At 45.1% G+C, this 25672-nt stretch overlaps 1 long non-coding RNA gene and 1 pseudogene across 1 annotated transcript in view; one reads left to right on the top strand and one right to left on the bottom strand.

Annotated features, from left to right (window-relative positions):
- Nucleotides 1-9083: 9083 nt before the first annotated feature.
- LOC131515391 (small ribosomal subunit protein uS10-like) lies at nt 9084-9743 on the bottom strand (annotated as a pseudogene).
- An 8371-nt stretch (nt 9744-18114) lies between these two features.
- Nucleotides 18115-25672, top strand: part of LOC131514066 (uncharacterized) — a 28284-nt gene continuing 20726 nt past the window's right edge. Inside the window, exons 1-3 of the long non-coding RNA XR_009262918.1 lie at nt 18115-18774; nt 22896-23139; nt 24343-24749. This is a non-coding gene — a long non-coding RNA (uncharacterized LOC131514066). The remainder of the gene's footprint in view (nt 18775-22895; nt 23140-24342; nt 24750-25672) is intronic.

Below are 25672 nucleotides of genomic sequence, written 5' to 3'. Positions count from 1 at the left end.
TGCCTCATTGGCAGCCGCCAGGGACTCCTACGGGAAGCAGCGGAGCTCAGTGTGGACAGTGCCAGGCAGGAGCTGCTGACAGCCAGGTTTCTGGGTCACCATCCAGGGTGCCCTGCCAATTCCCAGGCCTTGGGGGTGGGGTGAGGGGTGAGGGCCGTCTGCATCCCAAGCCCAGACCCTGCTGTCTCCTTTGTCTGGGTCACTTCTGGGCCTGCTCCCATCCCCCACTTCCAGCCTTGCTGGGGCCAAGGAGCCAAGGAGGAGTTGATCCTGGAACTTCCCTTGGGTTTGTGGGCCTGCTGGCCTACCTGCCCTGAAGGTGGGGTGTATAAAGGTGATCTAGAACCTTTCCCACAGCAACCCCTTGGCTTGGGTCCCTCTGTCCTCAACCCCTGCTCCTGGGCTCTGCCCACAGTTCTATGCATGTCTTTTTCTGGCAGTCTTGTCCTTGGTGGGAGGGGTTTTTGTGAGCAGGATATCTTTTGTGGGCAGAAATCCTTCTAGTTCTCAAAGAGGGAATTGACCTTTCCAGTATCATGAGGTTGGCACCTGGGTCCAGCTTAAGCGGTGGCTTGGTCCCCAGAAGTCTACAATACTTTTCTCTCAAGAGCTCTGAGTATCCATCCCACAGTGAAACTGAGGTCCAAAGAGATTAAGTATCTTGCTGTAGGAAGGGGTAGAAACGGATAAAAGTTGGAGAGTGGAGGTGGGGTGGGGAGCTAGGTGGCCTTTGGTGGTTACAAAGTGTTGGGGGTGTTGGGGTGTGACTCGGAGATTGGGAGCCTGTGTGCTGGCCAGTGGTACAGACAGCTGGAGGGGTGGGGACAAAAATAGCATGAGTGCTCATTACTCCTAGATAGGAGGGGGGGAATCACATCTCCATTTTGTAGATGAGGAAATTGGGGTTCAGTAAGGTCAGGTGACTTGGATTCAGAATACCTACAAGTCTCAGTTCTCTGAATCCTGCCCCTCCCCCACCCAGTTCTCCCCACCCCCTAACCTTGCTCTACTTTTTTTTTTGAATTCCATAGCCCTTATCTGACATCTAGACTGTGCTGCCCATTACTGTTGCCACCAGGCCCAGGTGGCAACTGAGCCCCTGAAACGTGGGGGGTCCGAATTGAGATGCGCTGGAAGTGCCAAGTACTGTGGATTTCCAAGGCTTAGAACAAAACAACCCATAGCAATACTGATTTTTTGTATGTTGATTATATGTTGACATGATACTATTTGGTCATATTGCCTTAAATGAAATATATTATTAAAGGTCATTTCATGTATTTCTTTTGACCATCTTAATATGGCTGCCAGAAAAACTAACATTGCATATGTGCCTCCCGTCCTACCTCCATGCACAGTGCTGGTTTAGATCCTTGGCTTTTTAGTTATTGTCTCCCCTCCACCCCCCCAATATCTGCTCAGGGAGGGCAGGAATCAACATATTTTGTTCATGGTCTTCTTGGTCCTGTCCCAGGTTTTTAAGAGTCTGGCACTGCATTTTATTATAGGTGTTCAATAAAAATGTGTTTAATTGAATCCGGCCGATCTGATCCTAGGCCGAGGTCAGAGGGTTAGGAGGAGTGCCTGAGGAAGGGGATGTTTTACCCAGGTAGGACCCCAAGTTGCCAATCCCCTGCCACCCCGCGGGGCTCCACAAGGTGAGCCTGTCGACCAGCAAGGGGGGGCCTTCCTGACACCGTGCCTGTGCCGTGTGTGTGTGTGTGTGTGTGTGTGTGTGTGTGTGTGTGTGTGTGTGTGTTGGGCGGGGGGATGGGTGTGAGGTCCGGCAGCTACTGAGCGATGCAGGCGGGGAGAGGGGGATCTGTAAGCGCCGCCGGGCCCTGGCTGGGGGTAGCTCTCGGGCGCCCACTTTCTTGGACCCTGACTGCGCACCTGGGAGTGGTGGGCTTGGGGGTGTGTGTGTGGTCGTCTGCCGGTAGGGTGTTGGGGGTGTGCCCAGCCTGGGCTCACACAAGGTCACTGTGTCAAAGGAACGTCCGAACACTTTCTCTTTCCCTGTGATTCGATTGCGGCTCCGAAAGCCCCTTCCGTAGGGACTTCCCTCCGCGCCTGACTCACGCTGCCTCATGCGTGTGACTCAGGCCGGGCGCTGCGCCAGCCCTGCTGTCCCCGCCCCCGGGCCCTGCCACTGAGCCGCAGGGGCGGAGGGACGGGCCGGCGACAGGAGGCGGGGCGTGCAGGGACTGGGTGCCCGCGGCAGAGACGGGAGACTGTGGGGCACAGGGGACAGCCCAGAGGAGAGTTGCAGAGAAGCTGAGCTCTAGGCGGGGTGGCCGGAAAGCCAGCCATGTAGGAGAGAAAGGCTGAGAGAAATGCGGACAGACTGAAAGCCAGAGACAAGAAGGCTAAGAAATTGGGAGGACAGAGAGATAAAGTGGAGAGGGACACAGAGACCCAGGAAGGAGAGAGCCCAGAGCCTTCACGGAGGCCAAGGCGGACAAGTGAGAAGAAGGGACAAGTGACCAGTGAGAGGGAGGGAGGAGAGAAGGGTGGCAGGGGCGTCTGGGTGCTGCCACCCTGAGTGCCGCTGACCCAAGGGGCCTGCAGCCTGTCCCCAGAGGCTGGGCTCGGACCATCATCGCCTCTGAGCCTTGCTCTCCTCTCCCAGCTCCACCTTACCAGCTCTATAACAGTGGGCAAGTTTCTTCCTGTCTCTGGGCCTCAGTCTTCTCATCTGCAAAATGGGAGGTGGTGGTGGACAGTAATCCTGTCCCCCTGAGCTCCCTCATCCACCCCTTGCCCTCCCCATCCATCGGTGCTCTGGCTCTGGGCCTGGGCCCCCTTGCCAGCTGGCTTTCTGTTGGGCAGCACCCACTCTAAGGAGATCTGAGGGAGGGATAAGTGGGGATACTCCTTCCCAGGCCTGGCCCTGCTGTGGCCCTTGGTCTGGCTGTCGCTGTGTCCCTCCGTGACTCCCCTTCCATCTTCAAGCTCCCGGCGCATCTACCCCTTGCCTTTTCAGGCCTGCAGTCACGGTGACTTTCTGCCGCCGCTGATGCCAGTCCCACACACACCCTCACTGGTCCTCTTCACCCCACGAGCACCCCTCCATCAAAGCCTCTTGAAGACCCCAGGTTGGGTTCCATTTCCTGCCAGGGCCCTGACTGTGCACAGGGCTCACCTCCCGGTCAATTGCCCTCTTACCATCCTGCTCTTTCCTTCCTAGAGTAGCGGTGGGAGGAGACACTAACCCTTAGTGGAGTGATATACAACGTTAAAAAGCGCTCGGATACCTATTAGATCTTTACATCATCACTGCGTCTGAACAGGTGTGGGGTTAGCTTCATTTCAATGGGAAGCACGAAGCTCATGCATCTAGGAAGCAACACAATGGAGTACGAGTGGCGATGTGGGCTGTTTCCTATGGGTGACAGGCCAGGTTGCTGGGGGGCAGCTATGAATGACAATAATAATAGTAGCAGCTAAGATATATTCATACTTCTCAAGTGGGGCGCCTGGCTGGCTCAGTCCAAGGAAGATGCGGCTTTTGATCTCCGGCTTGAAAGTTTGGGTGTAGAGATTACTTAAAATCTTTAAAAAAAATACTTCTCAATTGCCAGACACAGTTCTTTTTCTTTAAGTTTATTTTTTGAGAGAGCGAGCATGGGAGCATGAGTGGGGGAAGGGCAGAGATGGAGGGGGACAGAGGAACCGAATCAGGCTCCATGCTGACAGCAGAGAGCCCGATGTGGGGCTTGAACTCACAAACTGCAACTGACAAACACTTAACTGACTGAGCCACCCAGGCGCCTCCAGACACAGTTCTGATATTCTCTTATTTAACTCCTTAATCCTTACTGCTATTTTACAATTGCAGTGACAGAGGCACAGAGAAGTTGAATAGCTTTCCCAAGGCCTCACAGCAGAGCTGGGCTGGAATACAGTCAGTCTGGCTCCAGATCCGACACTCAGCCTCTCTTGGGTACCTTGGGGAGGGGTAAACAGGGCAAGTTCTGGGCAGAGTGGACAGGATGGGCAGAGTGTTGGAGGGAAGGCACTTTTGCAGTACGTTTCAGAAATAGCCAGCCATGCTGTAGGGCAGGGTTGGAAAACGAAGCCACAGAATTTGACAAGAGAGTAAATGGGACCTGATATTGGGGTGCCCACCTGACAGCTGGAGGCATGGGCTTTATTCTGAAAGTAATAGGGAGCCATGGAAGGTTTTTAGCAGGGGTGGGATAGGTTGGCATTTTAGAAAGGATTACTTTGAAATGCAAGGGAAATGCTGCATTTCTCCTATCAAATGGCAAAGAGCTTTAAAATGATAATTTCCAGTACTGGCAACGTTTCAGCGCACTGAGTGCTCGCACATGTAGCTGATGGGAATGAGTTGGTTTGACCTTTCTGGAAAGCAGCTGAGCCACGTGTAGTACTTGAGGAGGGCCCAGGCCTTTGACCTGCTAATCCCATTTCTAGGAATCCTTCCTCCCTCAAGAAAAGAGGTCAGAGATTTATGTCTCAGGATCAAATTTACTCCGTCATTAATAATAATAGTAATAATAATACAAGGAAATAATGTCAATATCCAGTAGGAGGAAATTGCTAAACTAAAGAGTAAAGTCTCATGGAATGTTTTATGGCAATTAATATATTTTTTCAAAGAGAGGAAATGCCATCAAAAGTGCTTAAAGATTTCTAGAGCTTTGGGCCCCTGGCTGGCTCAGTGGGAAAAGCCTGTGACTCTTGATCTCAGGGTTGTAAGTTTGAACCCCACATTGGGTGTAGAGTTTACTTAAAAATAAAATCTTTAAAGGGCCCCTGGGTGGCTCAGTTGGTTAAGCATCTGACTCTTGATTTTGACTCAGGTCATGATCTCACAGTTTTCGAGATAGAGCCCTGCATCCAGCTCTGTGCTGACAGTGCAGAGGCTGCTTGGGATTCTCTGTCTCCCCTCCTCTCTCTCTCTGCCCCTCCCCTACTAGTGCACCTGCGGATACTCTCAAATAAACGTTTTTTTTAATGTTAAAAAAATAAAAATAAAATCTTTTTTTTTTTTTTGAGAAGGAGAGACAACATGAGCAGGGGAGGGGCAGCGAAAGAGAATCCCAAGCAGGCTCCTTGCTGCCAGCACAGAGCTGTCACAGGGCTCAAACTCATGAAACTGAGATCATGACCTGAGCCAAAACCGAGTTGGATTGAGCCACCCAGGCACCCCCCACCCCGCCCCGCCAAATAATTATTTGTTTTTTAAAAATGTTTATTCAATTTTGAGAGAGAAAGTGTGAGTCGGGGAGGGGCAGAGAGAGAGGGGGACAGAGGATCCAAGGTGGGCTCTGAGCTGACAGCAGCGAGCCTGATACGGGGCTCAGAACTCCCCAACCATGAGCTGAAATTGGACCCTCAACCGACTGAGCCACCCAGGTGCCCCAATGAAATCTTAAAAGAAAAAAAAAAGATTTCTAGAACTCTTACAAGTAATGACTGAGTTCATCATGTCTGCAAAGTACATGATTAACACACAAAAAAATCAATCTTATTTCTATATGCTAACAATGAACACTTGGAAACAAACAGGTGCTTGGGTGGTTCAGGTCATGATCTCATGGTTTGTGGGTTTGAGCCCCTCATCGGACTCTGTGTGGAGCCTGCTTGGGATTCTCTCTCCCTGTCCCTCCCCTGTGTGCTCTGTCTCTCTCTCAAAATAAAGAAATAAACTTAAAAAAAAAAAGAACTTATTAAAAAAAAAAAAGACAATTCTATTATAACAGCTCCAGAAAGGAAGGAAGGAAGGAAGGAAGGAAGGAAGGAAGGAAGGAAGGAAGGAAGGAAGGAAGGAAGGAAGGAAGGAAGAAAGAAAAAAAGAAAGAAGGAAAGAAAAGAAGGAAAGAAAGAAAAAAAGAAAGAAAAATAGACAGACTTGTGTATAGATCTAACAAAACATACAGGGTGTCTATACTGAAAACTATGAAATGGTGATGGAAGAAACCAAGATATAAATAAACAGGAATGGGGACCCCTGGGTGGCTCAGTTGGCTGAGAGTCTGACTCTTGATTTCAGCTCAGGTTATGATTCTAGGGTCGAAAGCCATGGGATCGAGCCCCACATGGGGCTCTGGGCTGAGTGTGGAACCTATTTATGACTCTCTTTCTGTCTCTCTCTCCCTCTCTCCCTCTCTCCCTCTCTCCCTCTCTCCCTCTCTCCCTCTCTCCCTCTCCCTCTCCCTCTCCCTCTCCCTCTCCCTCTCCCTCTCCCTCTCCCTCTTCTTCCCCTTTCCCCTGTTCACTCTCTCTCTCTAAAATATAAATAAATAGGGGCGCCTGGGTGGCTCTGTCGACTAAGCATCCGACTTCGACTCAGGTAATAATCTTGTTTTGTGAGTTCGAGCCCCGCTCCGGGCTCTGTGCTGACAGCTCAGAGCCTGGAGCCTGCTTCAGAATCTGTGACTCCCTCTCTCTCTCTCTGCCCCTCCCCTTCTCATGCTCTGTGTCTCTCTGTCTCTCAATAATAAATAAGCACTAAAAAATTATAAATAAAATAAAATGCAAACAAACAGGAAAGTACCATGTTAATGGATTGGAAGACCCAACAGAGTAGAGCTGTCATTTCTCCCCATATTGATCGTGTTCATTTCCTAGGGCCGCCTTAACAAAGTAGCACAAACTGGGTAGCTTAAAACAACAGAAATTTACTGTCTCACAGTTCTGGAGGCTAGAGATCCGAAATCAACAGGATTTGATTGCTCTCTCTCAAGCCTCTAGGGGAGGATCCTTCCTTGCCTCTCCCAGCTTCTGCTGGTTCGCCCACAGTCCTTGGTGTTCTTGGCTTGCGGCTACAGTACTTTAGTATCTGCCTCCCTTGGCACATGGCGTTCTCTCTGTATGTCTGTGCCTCTTCTTCTATAGGGACCTCCGTCACATTGAATTTAGGACTCACCGTATTCCACTATGGCCTCCTCTTAACCACAGCTATAATGGTCCTATTTCCAAATAAAATCACGTTCTGAGGTAATGTATTTGGCCCAGGTTAGGACTTCAACATATCTTTTGGCGGGGGGAGGGACACAGTTCAACCCATAAAAGTGATCTGTAGATTTAACATACTTCCAATCCAACCCCAGCAGGACTTTTTGTAGATATGGACAAGCTGATTGTAACATTAAATGGAAAGGCAGAGAAACTAGAATAGCTCAAGCAATTTTGAAAAAGAAGAATAAAGTTGAAGGAGTTATCTGATTTTGGGACTTACTACAACAAAACTTGCAACAGCAATCAAGAATGTTCATGGGCTCCTGGGTGGCTCAGTCGGTTGAGTGTCTGATACTGTCTCAGGTCATGATCTCACGGTTTGTGAGTTTGAGCCCTGCCATTGGGCTTACAGCTGTCCGCGCAGAGCCCCCTTTGGACCCTCTGTCCCCGTCTCTCTCCTTCCCTCCCCTGCTCGTTTTTTCTCTCTCTCTCAAAAATAAACATTAAAAAAGTGAATGTTGGGGTGCCTGGGTGGCCCAGTAGGTTGAGAGTCCAACTTTGACTCAGGTCATGATCTCACAGTTCGTGAGTTCAAGCCCCATATTGGGCTCTATGCTGGAGCCTGTCTCGGATTCTGTGTGTCTCTCTGCCCCTTCCCCACTCACACTCTGTCTCTGTCTCTCTCTCTCAAAAATGAATAAACATTAAAAAAAAAGAATGTGGTGGGTTCAGAGGAGTGGACACAGTGAATGGATCAGCGAAACAGAATAGAGTCCAGAAATAGACCCACACAAATATGTCCAACTGACTTTGCCAAAAGTGCAAACACCTTGCCAATGAACAGTGCTGAAGCAACCAGATACCTATATGCAAAACAAAAACAAAAACAAAAACAAAAACAAAAAAACACCTCGTCCTAAACCTCACACATTATACTAAAATTAACTCAAGATGAATCATAGATCCAAAACATAAAACTGTAAAATGTCTGGAAGAAAACACAGGAGAAAATCTCCATGGCCTGGGGTTAGTCAAAGAGTTCTTAACTATAACACTAAAACCATGATCTGGGAAAGAAAAAAATTGGTAAGATGGACTTTATCAATTTCTTAACAATGTCTGTGAAAGACGCTGTTAAAAGAATGAAAAGACAAGTTATAGGCTGAGAGGCAATATTTACAAGGTATATATTTGGTATATTTGACAAAAGACCTTTATCCAGGATACATAAAAAAATTCTTAAAACTCAACAGTAAGAAAACGACCAATTAATTTTAAACAGGCAAAAGAGTTAAACAGACACTTCATCTAAGAGGAAATACAGATGGCAAACGAGCGCATGCAGAGATGCTCAACATCCTTCGCCACTGGGCAAGTGCAAATTAAAACCGCCCAGACCCAGCAGTCTCGCTCCTGGATTTTTACCTTAGAGAAATGAAAACTTACATCCACACAAACAGCTGCACAAGAATGTCGGTAGCAGCTCTGTTCAGAATCCCCCCAAACCGAAGCAACCCAAATTGGAAGGCTGGGTAAATGAACAGCAGTTCATTTATGGAATACTACTCAGCAGTAAAAATGAACAAAATTTCTCTTGTTCTCTTTACCTGCCTCCCCCATCCCTCCCTTCCTTGTGTAATTGACATACAATATCTTTTTAGTTTTATCATATAGTGTACATCATAGTGATTTGATACTTATATACATTATGAAATGATCCCCCTGATAAGCCTAGTTACTGTCTCTCACCATCAAAGTTATTACAATATCGTTGACTATATTCCCTGTGCTGTACATTATATCCCCATGACTTATTTACTTTATAACTGCAAGTTTGTACCCTTTAAACCTCTCTGCCTATTTTACCTATCCCCTCCCCCTCCCCACTCTGGTAACCAACAATTTGCTTCCTGTATCTAAGAGTCTGTTTCTATTTTTGTTTGTTGATTTGTTTTTTTTGTTTGTTTTTTTTTTAGATTCCACATATAAATGAAATCATACAGTATTTGTCTTTCTCTGTATGACCTATTTCACTTAGCGTAACACCCTCTAGGTCCACCCATGTTGTCACAAATGGCAAAATTTCACTTTTTATGGCTGAGTGTTATTCCTTTTTTTTCTTTTTAACTGATAATCAATTTATTAAAAAGGTTGATTTAAGGATCTGCAATGGTAACTTCGACCTCAACTCCTGGCTCAATACTGATGGAAATAATCTGTTTAACCATCTCCAAAAGTCTGTGCAAATCAATGGGTCGCTTGTGGATCCTCACCTGAAAACAGTCCCAAGTCTTAGAACCTTCACCACAAGGAGTTTTTCTTGTAGTGATGCTCAGAGTCTTGGTAGGCATCCAAACTGGTCCTTTCACTTTGAGATTCTTTTCCTTTGTGCCTCAGATCAAGTCAGCACATACCTTCTCTAAATATTTTATGTTGCAACTGGTTAGAATAATTCTAATTCAGTGAAACACCACCTCTAGTTCCACGGGTGTCTTGCCAGTGTCTTTTTTTTTTTTTAATGTTTATTTATTTTTGACAGAGAGAGAGAGAGAAGAGCATGAGCGGGGGAGGGGCAGAGAGAGAGGGGGACACAGAATCTGAAACGGGCTCCAGGCTCTGAGCTGTCAGCACAGAGCCTGACCCGGGGCTCGAACTTACAGACTGCGAGATCATGACCAGGCGCCCCTTCCCAGTGTCTTTAAAAGCCACAGCTGTGGCATCGCTGCCTGACCCACTTGTTCCTCAGCAAGAATAAACAGTGGTGAGTCAGGAGCAGGAGAGGGGCCTCCAAAGCTACGCTGTAGCTGCGACTGCATCTTCCTCGAAGAGTGGCTGAGTGTAATTCCATTGTGTATGTGTGGTGTGTGTGTGTGTGTGTGTGTGTGTGTGTGTGTGTGTCTATCTATCTATATATCTATATTGTGTGTGTATCTCTCTATATCTCTATAGATATATAGAGAGATACACATATGTATATATCACATGTATATATATGTATATATCATATGTCTACGTATATCTCACATCTTCTTTATTCATTCATGTATTGATAGACAAGTGGCTTCCACATCTTGGTGATTGTAAATAATGCTTCAGTGAACACAGGAGTGCATGTATCTCTTCAAATTGGTGTTTTCATTTTTAATTTTTTTAATGTTTATTTATTTTTGAGAGAGAGAGAGAACGCGAATGGGGGAGGTGCAGCGAGAGAGGGACACACAGAATCTGAAGCAGGCTCCAGGTTCTAAGCTGTCAGCATAGAGCCCGATGCGTGGCTCCAACTCACAGACCGTGAGATCATGACCTGAGCCTAGGTCAGATGCTTAACCGACCGAGCCACCCAGGCTCCCGGTGTTTTCATTTTTTTTTAAAGATTTTATTTTTGGGGCGCCTGGGTGGCGCAGTCGGTTAAGCGTCCGACTTCAGCCAGGTCACGATCTCGCGGTCCGTGAGTTCGAGCCCCGCGTCAGGCTCTGGGCTGATGGCTCGGAGCCTGGAGCCTGTTTCCGATTCTGTGTCTCCCTCTCTCTCTGCCCCTCCCCCGTTCATGCTCTGTCTCTCTGTCCCAAAAATAAAAAAAAATAAAAAAAATAAAAAAAAAAAAAAAGATTTTATTTTTAAGCAATCTCTACACCCAGCATGGGGCTTAAACTCATAACCCCGAGATTAAGAGGACTGAGCCAGCCGGGTGCCCCTCATTTTAATTTTTTGAGGTACCTCCATACTGTTTTCCACAGTGGCAGCACCAATTTACCTTCCCACTGACAGTGCACGAGGGTTCCCTTTTCTTCACATCCTCACCAGCACTTATAACTTTTTGTCTTTTTGATAACAGCCAATCTGACAGGTGTGAGGTGATATCTCAATTTGGTTTTGATTTGCATTTCCCTGAGGATTAGTTATGTTGAGCATTTTTTCATGTGCCTGTTGGCCATCTGGATGTCTTCTTTAGAAAAATGTCTATTCAAGTCCTCTGCTCAATTTTTGATTAGGTTGTTTATTTTTTTTTAATACTAAGCTGTGTAAGCTCTTAATATATTTTGAATATTAAGCCCTTATTGGATGAATGATTTGCAAATGTCCTCTCCCTTTCAGTAGGTTGCCTTTCCATTCTGTTGATGATTTCCTTCACTTTGAAAAAGATTTTTTAGTTTGATATAATCCCATTTGTTTATTTTATTTATTTATTTATTTATTTATTTATTTATTTATTTATGTTTTTAACGTTTTATTTATTTTTGAGACAGAGAGAGACAGAGCATGAATGGGGGAGGGGCAGGGAGAGAGGGAGACATAGAATCGGAAGCAGGCTCCAGGCTCTGAGCCATCAGCCCAGAGCCCGACGCGATGCTCGAACTCACGGACCGTGAGATCGTGACCTGAGCCGAAGTCGGACACTTAACCGACTGAGCCACCCAGGCGCCCCACCATTTGTTTATTTTAATGTTAGTTGTCCTTGCCTGGGGATACTGGTCCAAAAAAATATTGTTAAGACCAATGTCAAATTGCTTACTGCCTATGTTCTCTTCTAGGATTTTTACAGTTTCAGGTCTTACATTCAACTTTAATCCATTTTGAGTTTATTTTTGTGTATGGTGTAAGAAAGTGGTTAAGTTTCTTTTGTATGTGGCTGTCCAGCTTTTCCAACATCATTTGTAGAAGAGACTGTCTTTTCCCCATTGTACATTCTTGCCTCCTTCGTCATAGATTAATTGACCTTGTATGTGTAGGTTTGTTTCTGGGCTTTCTATTCTATTCCATTGATCTATGTGTCTGTTTTCATGGCAGTGCCATAAATGTTTTGATTAGTATAGCTTTGTAGTATAGTTTGATACCTCCAGCCTTGTTTTTCTTTCTAAATATTTGAGAAATAGCTTTGGCTATTAGGGGTCTTTTGTGATTCCATTCAAATTTTAGGATCCTTTGTTCTAGTTATATGAAAAATGCCATTGGCGTTTTTTTTTTTTAAGATTTTTTTTTTTTTTTTTTAAATTTTTTTTCAACGTTTTTTATTTATTTTTGGGACAGAGAGAGACAGAGCATGAACGGGGGAGGGGCAGAGAGAGAGGGAGACACAGAATCGGAAACAGGCTCCAGGCTCCGAGCCATCAGCCCAGAGCCTGACGCGGGGCTGGAACTCACGGACCGCGAGATCGTGACCTGGCTGAAGTCGGACGCTTAACCGACTGCGCCACCCAGGCGCCCCTTTTTAAGATTTATTTTAAAGTAATCTCTGCACCTAATGTGGGGCTCAAACTCACAACCCTGAGATCAAGAGTCTCATGCTCCACTGACTAAACCAGACAGGTGCCCTGCCATTGGTACTTTGATGGAGATTGTATTAAATCTATAGATTGCCTTTGGTATATGGACATTTTAAAAATGTTTATTTATTGATTGTGTGTGAGAGGGAGAGAGCTAGGGAGGAGCAGAGAAAGAGAGAGGGAGAGAGAGAATCTCAAGTAGGCTCCACTGATAGCACAGAGCCCAACATGGGGATTGATCTCCCAACATGAGATCTTGACCTGAACCAAAATTAAGAGTTGGAGCCTTAACTGACTGAGCCACCCCAGTGCCCCTGGTCTATGGACATTTTTAACAATATTACTTTTTCCAGTCCATGAGCATGGTATATCTTTCCATTTATTTGTGTCCTCTTCAATTTCTTTCATCAATGTCTTACAGTGTTCAGAGCACAGGTCTTTCATCTCCTTGGTTAATTTTATTCTTAGGTACTTTATTCTTTTTGATATAATTGTAATGAGATTGTTTTCTTAATTTCTCTTTCTGATAGTTCATTATTAGTGTATAGAAATGCAACCGATTTCTGTATGTTAATTTTGTATTCCACAACTTTAGTGAGTTCATTTAGTTTTTTAGTGGATTTCTTAGTCTATACACACACACACACACACACACACACACACACACACAGAGGACCATGTCACCTGCAAATAGTGATAATTTTACTCTCCTTTTCCAATTTGAATGCCTTTTATTTATTTTTCTTGTTTAATTGCTGTGGCTAGAACTTGCAATACTGTATTGAATAAAAGTGGTGACAGTGGGTATCCTTGTTTTGTTCCTGATATTAGAGGAAAAGCTTTTAGCTTTTTACTATTGAGTATGATGTTAGATGTGGGTTTGTCATATATGGTCTTTGTTATGTTCCTTCTATCCCTAGTTTTTTTAAAGTTTATTTATTTACTTATTTACTTATTTTTGAGAGAGAGAGAGAGAGACAGAGACAGAGAGAAAATGCAAGTGCGGGAGTGACAGAGGGTGAGAGGGACAGAGAGAGAATCCCAAGCAGGCCCCACACTTTCAGCACAGAACCTGATGCAGGTTTGAATCACAAACTGCAAGATCATGACCTGAGCCGAAGTTGGATGTTGAATTGGATGTTGAATTTTATCAAATGCTTTTTTGCATCTATTAAAATAATCATATGATTTTTATCCTTCATTTTGTTAATGTGGTGTATCACATCAATTGATTTAAGGATGTTGAATCATCCTTGCATTCCTGAAATAAATCTCACTTGATGGTGGTATATCATCTATTTAATGTATTCTTAAATTTGGTTTGCTGATATCTTATTGAGGATTTTTGAACATGTGTTCATTAGGCATATTGGCCTATAATGTTTTTGTTTTGTTTTGTTTTTTTGTGATGTCTTTGTCTGGTTTTGGTATCAGAGTAATGCTGGCCTCATAAAGTGAGTTCTGAAGCTTTCTTTCCCTTTTATTTTTTGGCATAACTTGAGAGAGATAGGTGCTGACTCTTTAAATGTTTGGTAGAATACACCTGTGAAGCTGTCTGGACCTGGGCTTTTTTTTTTTTTTTTTTTTTTTTTCCAGGGGAGAGTTTTCAAATTACTCAATTTCATTACTTGTTACTGTTCTATTCAGATTTTTTCTCTTCTCTTCTCTTCTCTTCTCTTCTCTTCTCTTCTCTTCTCTTCTCTTCTCTTCTCTTCTCTTGTTTTTGAGAGAGAGTGCAAGTGGGGGAGAGGGGCAGAGGGAGAAAGAATCCTAAGCAGGCTCTATGCTCAGTGTGGAGTCCAACATGGGTTTTGATCCCATGACCCTGGGATCATGACCTAAGTTGAAATTAAGAGTCAGACACTTAACCAGTTGAACCACCCAGGAGCTCTTCTATTCAGATTTTCTGTATCTTTGAGATTCAGTTTTGAAAGGCTGTGTATTTCTAGGGCTTTATTCATTTCTTCTAGGTTTTTCAATTTGTTGGCTTATAATTGTTCATAGTAGTCTCTTATGATCCTCTGTGTTACTGTGGTATCAGTTGTAACTTCTCTTTTAATTCTGATTTTATTTATTTGGGTCTTTTTTTTTTTCTCATTTAAAATTATTTTTTAATGTTTATTTTTGAGAGAGAGAGACAGAGACAGAGCACGAGCAGGGGAGGGGCAGAGAGCGAGGGAGACACAGAATCCAAGGCAGATTCCAGGCTCTGAACTGTCAGCGCAGAGCCTGATGCGGGGCTCAAACCCACAAACTGTGAGATCATGACCTGAGACAAAGTCAAATGCTTAACTGGCTGAGCCACCCAAACACCCTTATTTTTTTTAATAGATTTTCTTTTTTAAAGGATTTTTTAAAATGTTTATTTACTTTTTTTGAGAGAAAGTGAGACAGAGCAGGAGTGGAGTGGTGGGGGGGCGGGGGCAGAGAGAGAGGGAGATACAGAATCCAAAGCAGGCTCCGGGCTCTGAGCTGTCAGCACAGAGCCCGATGTGGGGCTCAAACCCACGAACTGCGAGATTATGACCTGAGCTGAAGTTGGCCACTTAACCAACTGAGCCACCCAGGTGCCCCTTAATAGATTTTATTCTTAGGTAATTTCTACACCCAACATGGGGTCTGAACTCACAACTCTGAGATCGAGTTGCATGCTCCACCAACTGAGCCAGCCAGGTACCCCTCCTCTCTTTTTTTTCTTAATGAGTCTCGTTAGAAGTTTATTGATTTTTGTATATGCTTTCAAAAAACTGTCTTTTAGTTTCATTATCTTTTCTGTTGGGTGTGTGTTGTTTTTGTTTTGTTTTTTGTCTCTATTCATTTATTTCTGCTTTGGTCTTTATTATTTCCTTTCTTCTGCTAACTTTGGGCTTTGTTTGTTCTTTTTCTAGTTCCTTTAGGTGTAAAGTTAGATTTTTTGAGAATTTTATTTTTTGAGGTAGTCCTGTATTGCTATCAACTCCCCTCTTGAAACTGCTTTTGTTGCATCCCATAGATTTTGGAAAGTTGTGTTTCCATTTTCATTTGTCTCCAGATATTTTTTAAACATCTTTGACTTCTTTTTTTGACACATTGGTTGTTTAGTAGCATGTTGTTTATTCTTAAAAAATTTTTTTAATGCTTATTTATTTTTGAGAGAGACAGAGCACGAGTGAGGAAGGGGCAGAGACAGAGAGGGAGACATAGAATCCGAAACAGGCTCCAAGCTCTGAGCTGTCAGCACAGAGCCAGACATGGGGCTTGAACTCGGGAATGGTGAGATCATGACCTGAGCCTAAGTTGAACGCTCAACCCACTGAGCCACCCAGGCGCCCCGGCACGTTGCTTATTCTTAATGTATTTGTGTTTTTTCCAGTTTTCTTCTTGTAATTGATTTCTAGTTTTGTACTCGTGTGCTTGGAAAAGATGCTTGATATAATTTCAGTCTTCTTGAATTTTATTGAGACTTGTTTGTGGCCTAATACATCCTAGAGAATGTTCCATGTACACTTGAGAAGAATGTATATTCTGCTGCTTCTGGTTGGAAGTTCTGTATAAATCTATCAAGTTCATCTGGTCTAATATGTCATTGAAGGCCAATATTTTCTTATTGATTTTCTGTCTGGATGATCTATCCATTGATGTAAGTGGAGTGTTAAAGTCCCCTACTATTATGGTATTACTGTCAATTTCTCCTTTATGTCCATAAAGATTTGCTTTATATATTTAAGTGCTCCTATGGAACAAACTCTTGCTGCACATAATGTGATTGCAAGAACCCAATCTCAAAGGATACATGCTGTATGGTTCAATTTATGTGACGTTCTAGGACAATGGTGATGAGAACAGATCAGTGGTTCCCAGGGCTTAGGGGTGGGGGAAAGCATACCTACAAGGGGGATGATGGGATTATTTACGGATGATGGAACTGTTCTGAATCCTTATTGTGGTGATTACATATATCTCTACATGTAAACATTGTGGAAATGCACACCAAAAGAAGTCACTATTACTGCATGATAATTTTAAAAACCATCTATATTCAGCTGGATAACTATGCAATAAAACAACTATAGTACAATGTTGTTCATTAAAAAAATTTTTTTTTAATGTTTATTTATCTTTGAGAGACAGAGTGTGAGCAAGGGAGGGGCAGAGAGAGAGGGAGACACAGAATCCGAAGCAGGCTCCAGGCTCTGAGCTGTCAGCACAGAGCCTGATGCAGGGCTCAAACTCACAAGCTGTGAGATCATGACCTGAGCGGAAGCCAGACGCTCAACTGACTCAGCCACCCAGGGGCCCCTAGTACAATGTTAATGGGAGAATCTAGGGGGTGAGAATAAGTGGTCACTGAGCAATTCTTTTAGCTTTGCTATCTGCTTGAAAATTCTCATAACAAATATTGGAAAAAACTGTATCCAGAATGATTCTAAGTTAGAAGATTGAAGGCATCACACCTATTAACAGTGAGACTCTCTCTGAAGGGTGAAATTGTGGGTAATTAAAATTTTCTTTTTATATATTTCTGTATTTTCTATAATGAGCACCTATTATTTTATTTAGAGAGAGTAGAGGCTATATTTGATTTTTTTAAAATAGCTCTCCCTGACTCAGCATTTTAAAATCATTTATTTATTTATTTTTAAGACAGACAAGAAGAACGCAGGAGGAGCAGAGAGAGAAGGAGAAAGAAAATCTCAAGCAGACTCCATACTGTCAGTGCAGATCCCCATGTGGGGTTTGATCGCATGAACCGTGAGATCACGACCTGAGCCAAGATCAAAAGTCAGACACTCAACCGACTGAGTCACCCAGGTGCCCCATAGGCTATATTTGATTTTAAGTCTTTTTTTTTTTTTTCATGTATATGTGGAATCCATGCTTCTTGTAAGGTTCAAATGGTCCAGAAATAGGTAACCCCATAGGAAAAGTCCCTTGTATCAGTCCAAACACTGTTAACATTCTGTGGGTAACTTAAAGAATAAATCTTAAATTCAGGTACATTTCTTTCATGTTATGTCACCATTTAGAAATGAAGCAGCTCAAACATATTCCATTTTTGTTTCCCATTACTATCACCTAACAATAAAAGTTTTATATTTACAAGGAAGAACACAGGCTCTTTTCTAGGTTCAAGGCAGAGAGCCTGAGGTGTAAAGAAGGTGTGATAATTTTTCCTGATTCCAAGAACCGAGCCAGGAAAGAGTTTGCCTCCTTAAAACACGGGGCTGCGTTCTTTGTTATTTTAAAAGCTGTAACTATAAAGATTTCCTTTCAATTTTTCTTTTGTAACTTAGGTCAAAACCAGAATGCTCTTTTGTTGTATGTTTATGTGTTGCATTGCCCCAATTATAAAATATTACCTGCTGAGAAAACAGGCCAGAGTGGAGAGGGACTGTGGTTGGGGAGTCTACTTCTGACACAACCACCAACTCTCTGTGACCCTTCTCTGGGCCTCCCCTTCCTAGACTATATTATTTTTATAATGAAGAACAAAAGCGAAGAGTAACAATAAAACCCTCCACTAGGCAGCAGCGTGGATGGTGCTGCAAAGACTGCTGGTTGTCCTACATGCCATTCTTCCTGAGTACAACATTTTTGTATTTTTAGTTGAGCACATAATTGACCCACAAAATAGACTGTTTCCTTGCCTCCCTTGCTAGATGTGGTCAGTGGAAAATACGCAAAATGTTTTTAAAGGGAAGGGGTGTTTTATTTTTCTCCAGTTACTCCTTTCTAATGGCTGGAATGTGGACATGATGGCTGGAGCACAAGCACCTACTTTAGACCATGAGGAAACTTTGGGAATGAAAACTACACACTGCAGATCAACCAGATAGAGCCTGGGTTCCTTGTTCGGTGGTATATCATGCTAACCCTGGACTGCATGCCTGCCTCTGGACTTCTTTTTTTTTTTTTTTCTTTTTTAACATTTATTTATTTTTTGAGAGACTGAGAGAGACAGAGCGTGAGCAGGGGAAGGGCAGAGAGAGAGAGGGAGTCACAGATTCTGAAGCAGGCTCCAGGCTCTGAGCTGTCAGCACAGAGCCCGAAGCGGGGCTCGAACTCACGAACCATAAGTTCATGAGATCATGACCTGAGCCGACGTCGGGTGCTTAACCGACTGAGCCACCCAGGCGCTCCTGGACTTCTGGAATGTGAGAGGGAAATACACTTTTGTCAAGTGTAATCCGCTGGTATTTGGGGATTTCTTTTGAAAAATTTAAAGTCCAGTTAGCAGACCGTGTAATATTAGTTTCAGGAGTACAAGATAGTGACTCAACACTTCCATACATCACCTAGTGCTCATCCGGACAGGTGCACTCCTTAACCCCCATCACCTGTGTAACCCATCCCCCCACCCACCTGCCCTCCAGTAACCATCAGATTGTTCTCTACAGTTAAGAATCTGTTTCTTGGTTTGTCTCTCTCTTTCTCTCTCTCTTTTTTCCCCTGTTGCTCGTTTGTTTTGTTTCTTAAATTCCACACATGAGTGAAATCATACGGTATTTGTCTTTCTCTGACAGACTTATTTTACTTAGCGCAATACTCTCTACTCCATCCGTGTTCTTGCGAATGGCAAGATTTCATTCTTTTTCATGACCGGGTAATGTTCCATTGTATATATAACCACTACCTCTTTTCTTTTTAATTCTTAACATTTTATTATTTTTTATTTTAGAGAGAGAGAGAGAGAGAGAGAGAGAGAGAGAACGCACGAGCAGCGGGTGGTGGCGGGGGGAAAGGCAGAGGGAGAGAGAGAATTTCAAGCAGGCTCCATGCTCAATGCAGAGCCTGATGTGAGGCTCGATCCCGTGACCCTGGGATCATGACCTGAGCCAAAATCAAGAGTAGGATGCTTGGGGCACCTGGGTGGCTCAGTCCCTTGAGCATCTGACTTTGGCTCGGGTCATCATCTTGCAGTTCATGAGTTCGAGCCCTGCATCAGACTCCCTGCTGTCAGTGCGGAGCCCGCTTCGGATCCTCTGTCCTCCTCCCTCTCTCTCTGCCCCTCCCCTGCTTGCTCTCTCTCTCTCAAAAATAAATAAACATTTAAAAAGAAAAGGAGTCAGATGCTCAACCAACTGAGTCACCCAGGTGCCCTGACACTACATCTTCCTTATCCATTCGTTAATCGACAGACACTGGAACTGTTTCATTAATTTGGCTATTGTAGGGCGGCGCCTGGGTAGCTCAGTCAGTTGAGTGTCCAACTCCTGATTTCGGCTCAGGTCATGATCCCAGGGTTGTGGGACTTGAGCCCTGTGTCGGGCTCCGGGCTGAGCGTGGAACCTGCCTGAGATTCTCTTTCTCTCTCCCTCTATCTCTCTCCCCTCCTTGCTCTCTCTCTCAAATGAAATTAAAAAAAAAAAAAGGCTATTGTATAGACTGCTGCTATAAACATAGGGGTGCACGTATCCCTTTGAATTAGTACTTTTGTATCCTGTGGGTAAACACCTAGTAGTGTGACTGTTGGATTGCAGGGTAGTTCTATTTCTCACTTTTTGAGGAAACTCCATACTGTTTTCCAGAGTGGCTACACCGGTTTGCATTCCCACCAACAACGCAAGAAGTTCCCCTTTCTCTGCATCCTTGCCAACACGCATTTTTTCTTGTATTGTTGATTTTAGCCATTCTGACAGGTGTGAGGTAGTGTCTCATTGTGGTTTTGATTTGCATTCCCCTGACCATGAGTGATGTTGAGCATCTTTTCATGTGTCTATTGGTCATCTGGATTTCTTCTTTGGAAAAATGTTTACTCATGTCTTCTGCCCTTTTTAGTTGGATTTTTCATTTTGGGGGTGTTGAGTTTTATGTTTTTTATATGGTATTTTGGGATTTTGTTATTCGCAGCCTTGTACAAGGCAGGAGAATCAGTGAGGGGGCTGTTTCAGTAATTGAAGGGAGAGTTGATGAGGGCCTGAGCCATGGTGGGAAGCGGGTTTAAGAGATATGGGAGACATGCTAAGTGCCCATGCCTGAGGGACCTTAATGGGGATTGCTGATTTGTTTGATCCGGAGTTCAGCAGAAAGGTCTGAACCAGAGAAACCATACGCTCAGAGTGGTAAAGTTCCCACCGTCACACAGCCAGGAGGGGCCGGACCCTGAATGATGTGTGTATCAGTTACCTACTAATAACCTCCAACATGTAGTGCGTAGGAGTCGGGGTCTGGAAGCTGCTCACCTTGGTGGTTCTAGCTTGGGGTCTGTCATGAGATTGCAGTTAAGATGTTGGCCACGGCTGCGGCCATCTGAAGGTTGGAAGGGGGCTGGAGGAGCCATTTCCAGGATGACTCATTCATACAGCAGCTGCCCCACCTTCACCCTGAGCCCCACCCCCACCCCCACCCTGGTGCTGAGGGCCTGCCCTGTGTTGAAAGTTTTCCCCCAGTAAAGACCGATGCCACATTCAGGAGTGCAGGGGAGAGACAGTGTAGCATAGAGGTGGCCTCTGATATGTTCCAGCAAGGGTGGCTGGGATGGGTAAGGGGAATGCTATCTATAAGGCGTGTGGCCCACAATGAGTGCTCATGAAACACTAGCTCCTGCTGGGGATAGGACTTGAGGTTCAAGTCCCAGCTTTGCCACTTGGTGGTTGTGGTGCTTCAGTGTCTCAGCCAAATGGGATGCTAATATCCATTTCATGGGGTTGGCATGAGGATTAAGGAAGGAAACACATGGGGCACCTGGCTGACTCCATCAGCAGAGCATGTGACTCTTGATCTCCGGGTTGTGAGTTCAAGCTCCACATTGGGTGTAGAGATTATTTATTTATTTATTAAAAAAATTTTTTTAATGTTTATTTATTTTTGAGAGAGAGAGACAGAACATGAGCAGGGGAGGGGCAGAGAGAGAGAGAGAGACACAGAATCCGAAGCGGGCTCCAGGCTCTGAGCTGTCAGCACAGAGCCCGACGCGGGGCTCGAACCCACGAACTGTGAGATCATGACCTGAGCGAAAGTCAGACACCTAACTGACTAGCCACCCAGGTGCCCCGAGATTACTTTAAAAGAACAAAAAAGGAAATACATATAGATCATCTAAGCTGGTGCCTGGCACATCACAATTGCCCAAATAAAGCTTTACAGACATCCCTTGTTTTATTGTACTTTGCTTCAAAGGTATTGCATTTTTTTACAAACTGAAGGCCAAGCAAGTCTGCATCAAGCAAGTCTGTGGACATCATTTTTCTAGCAGCAAATGCTGCTCACTTCACGATTCTGTGTCATGTTTTGGTTACTCTCATAATATTTCAAAAGTTTTCATTGGCATTATAGTCATTATTATTATGTGTGTGATCAGTGATTGCAGCTTGCTGAAAGCTCAGAAGATGGTTAGGATTTTTTAGCAATCATTTTATAAAAAGTAATCTCTAAATTCAACGTGAGGTTTGAACTCATGACCCTGGAATCAAGAGTCACTGTTTCACCCCTGCAATAAAGTATTTTTTAAATTAAGTATGTACCTGGGGCACCTGGATGCCTCAGTTGGTTAGCTTCTGACTTCGGCTCGGGTCATGATCTCATGGTTTGTGAGTTCGAGCTGCACTCTGGGCTCTGTGCTGACAGCTCATAGCCTGGAGCCCGCTGCAGAGTCTGTGTCTCCCTCTCTCTCTTCCCCTCCCCTGCTCACGCTCTGTCCCTCCAAAATGAATAAACGTTAAAAAAAATAATAAAATAAAAAAAAATTGAGTATGTACATTGTTGTTTCAGACATAATACTATTGCACACTTAATAGACTGCAATATAGTGTCCACATAACTTTTATACCACTGGGAAACCAAAAGATTCATTTGACTGGCTTTATTGTGGTGGTCTGGAACCGACCCACAATATCTCTGAGGCACGCCTGTATGAGGTTAATTATCCTGCTCGAAATCCCCAGGGGCCTGCCCATGCTGTAGCACCAAGGACATCCATAGGTTCTTCTGTGTAACCTTGCCAGCTGAATTTTACCCCCCTGCTTAGGGCCTGGCCCCTATCTTCCTGCACCCCTTTTCTCTCCACCTGACAGGCCATCCCCACGCCCAGCCCTGTCACTCTGTTCATCTCTCCCTGGAGCCCTTTTCTGGTGGGATCTCCCAGAAGGGGCTCACCTTCCTCTGTCCCTCTCAACGCATGCGTCCTGCCTGTTTCTTGTGCCTGGCATCGTGCTGCGCGTGGCCTGGTGGGGGGAGTGGGAAGATCCACACTGGACCGGTTTGGGGGAAGGGGTGGGGCGTGGGGAGGGGGGTGGCTGACTCAGCTGAGTTGGAGGGCCTCCAGGGGGAGCAGGAGGGTAACCCAGCTGATGGTGAGCAGCAGAGGTGGGGGTGAAGAGGGTGTGGGTCTGGAAAGGCTGCCCAGAGGAATCGAGCCTGAGCCGAGAGGTAAATGATAATCCCCTGCCACCTCCAGATGTCAAGCCAGCAGTAGGCAGCACTTGTGTCTTTTTCATCTGCACACTCTAGGTGCTCAATAATTGCTTTTGAATTTAATTGAGAGGAGGGTCATTTGAGGATTTGAAGAGTGATAGAATACCTGCTTTTCCCCCAAATATGCCCCACCAGCTTGTTCAAGGTGCTTGAAATCTCCCCCCATTAGACTCACGTTTGGCTTCAAAGCCAGTGCCTCCAGAAAGCTCCCTCTCAACTGTTCAGATCTGCACCCAGCATGTTCCGTGGGTGGTATCAGAGCAGCCCATTAGTCCCGACGAACTGATCTGACAAGCCATCTGTCACCCACAGCCCCAAGCCACCCTGAAATCGCCGAGTGTGTCGCCTGGCTCCGCGCCTCTTCTGGGCCCCCTCCGCCAACCCCCAAGTGACCTGATGGTGGTCCGAAGTCCCCTCTGAGTAACCCTGCCCCCAGCACTTCCCACCTGAGCTTTCACACCGGATGGCCTCACAGCACTTGTAGGAGGGAGGCGCACCGTACTAGAGCAAGATTCAGGATGCCTCAAGCTGACACTTGACTCCGGTGGCTTCCACGGTGAGGAAATTTCTGCTTTCTCGTAACAAGGTGGCAAGAAGTGAAATGGTGCCAGTAGTGGGTGAGTGGCTCAACAGCGTCGTCAAGTACCAAGGCTATTTTCAATCTTTGTCTCTGCCATTGCCAACAGGTCAGCCATGTTTTTCTTTATGGTCACAAGATGGCCGCCTGTCGGCAAGTGTCACGTCTAGACGTGACAACGTACAGTGAACGAAGAGAGCTTTCCTGGAAGCTGCTAACAATTCAACTTTATGTCTCAGGGGCCATAATTACACCGCTGCTCACTCAAAATCCAATATTACTGCAATGCTGGGAGATGATTCTCTGCGGGTCTCTCATGTTTCTGCACACCTCTCAAAGAGGTGTGTACAGCAAACAGCCTTAAACGTAGCGTTTTTGTCCAGGTCAAAGGGCAAGTTTGTTAAGATCTGATTTTAAAAGACTCAGGTTCCCCGGGTCACCCGGGTGGCTCAGTTGGTTGAGGGTCCACCTCTTGATTTTGGCTCAGGTCATGATCCCGGGGTCGTGGGATTGAGCCCTGCCTGGTGCTCCACGCTGGGCATGGAGCCTGCTTGAGATTCTTTCTCTCTCCCTTTGCCCCTCTCCCCTGGTCACACTCTCTCCCTTGAACCCTCTAAAATAATAAATAAATAAATAAATAAATAAATAAATAAATAAATAACGGAAAGTTTCAGGTTCCCTAAGCTCGGGGTTCCTCTCCTATAACATAACCCACTGAAGTCACATGGCCACCCCTTACTGCAAAGGAGTTGAGAAATGCAGTCTTTGGCCAGCTGAAATTTCCATTTCTATGGAAGAAGGGAGAATGGATGTGGGGGCAATCGGCAGTCTCTGCCATAGTTACTCCAACAAAACTGTGGTTCCGTGAGGAAGTCAGGAGGAATGATGTTGGAGAGGCGACAAGAATGGCTACACAGAAGGGTTGGTGTCCTGGCCCCACTTTACAGATGAGGAATTGAGTTCTAGTCAGGGAGGTGTCGGGGCCAGATCTGCTGACCCCTGACTTCAGGTTTTCTCATCATATCCCTGCTTCTGCATCAGTACAGGTCAGGGAAGGTCATGGCAGGGAAGGCCTTCTCTCTCTCCTCAAAACACTCAATCCCCTTGGCTTCCACGAGAGCTCTGCCTTCTGTTCGTCTCATCTTTGGTCTTGCTGTTTCCTTCTCCACTTTCTCTTCCCAGCCTGTCACTGATGGGATTACCAAGGCTCAGCCTTTGCCCTCGTGCCTGTGTGTGTTCCTTTGGCCTGTGGCATTACTAGCATCTCGTCACCATAACCCCCTCACTCCTGTCTGCCCTTTGGACCGCTCTTTGTGCTCTGGACTTGTGCAGCCAACTGCCCGCCAACATCCCCACTGGGATGTCTTACAGGCACCTCGGACGTCACAAGTGCAAACTGACCTCGCTCGGTCACCCACAAACTTACTTCTCTTCCACTCTGGTCTTGGCATCTTCAACATCTCCTCTCCCTCTTCTTCTGCATCCACTCCACCCCAACACCACTGTGCCTGCACCGTTGCTGGAGCTTCCTCCTGCCTCCCTGAAGCCACCCTGACTGGCCAGCCACTCCTTACCATCCTAAAATGAAGGTAGGACACTATTCTTGCTCTTAAAACCTTCAATGGCTATCATTACTTTTAGGAAAAAGGCCAACATTCTTTTCGTGGTGTGGCAGCCATGTGCCCATCCCCCATGATCAATTCTTTCCTTCATTTTTAAAAATTTATTGGGGGCACCTGGGTGGCTCAGTCAGTTGAGTGTCTGACTTCAGCTCAGGTCATGATCTCGCGGTTCGTGAGTTCGAGCCCCGCGTCGGGCTCGGTGCTGACAGCTCAGAGCCTGGAGCTGCTTCAGATTCTGTGTGTGTGTGTGTGTGTGTGTGTGTGTGTGTGTGTGTGTGTGTCTGCCCCTCCCTGTTCATGTTCTGCCTCTCTCTCTCAAAAATAAACAATAAAACATTAAAAAAGTTATTTATTTATTTATTTATTTAAATTTTTAAGCGTCTATTCATTTTTGAGAGACAAAGAGAATGCAAGCCGGGGAGGGGCAGAGAGAGAGAGACAGAGACAGAGAGAATCTGAAGTAGGCTCCAGGCTCTGAGCTATCAGCACAGAGCCTGACATGGGGCTCAAACCCACGAATCATGAGAGAACTGTGAGATCCTGACCTGAGCTGAAGTCAGATGCTCTACCGACAGAGCCACCCAGGTGCCCCTTTAATTTATTTTTTTAAATTAATTAATTTTTAAATTTATATCCAAGTTAGTTAGCATATAGTGCAACAATGATTTCAGGAGTAGATTCCTTAATGCCCCTTACCCATTTAGCCCATCCCCCCTCCCACCACCCCTCCAGCAACCCTCAGTTTGTTCTCCGTATTTATGAGTCTCTTCTGTTTTGTCTCCCTCCTTGTTTTTATATTATTTTTGTTTCCCTTCCCTTACATTCATCTGTTTTGTCTCTTAAAGTCCTCCTATGAGTGAAGTCATATGATTTTTGTCTTTCTCTAATTT

Source organism: Neofelis nebulosa, chromosome 6, assembly GCF_028018385.1.
Source record: "Neofelis nebulosa isolate mNeoNeb1 chromosome 6, mNeoNeb1.pri, whole genome shotgun sequence".
In the NCBI taxonomy this organism is placed as follows: Eukaryota; Metazoa; Chordata; class Mammalia; order Carnivora; family Felidae; genus Neofelis; species Neofelis nebulosa.
Note: the sequence above shows the minus strand (reverse complement) of the source record. Positions and strands in the feature narration are given on the sequence as shown.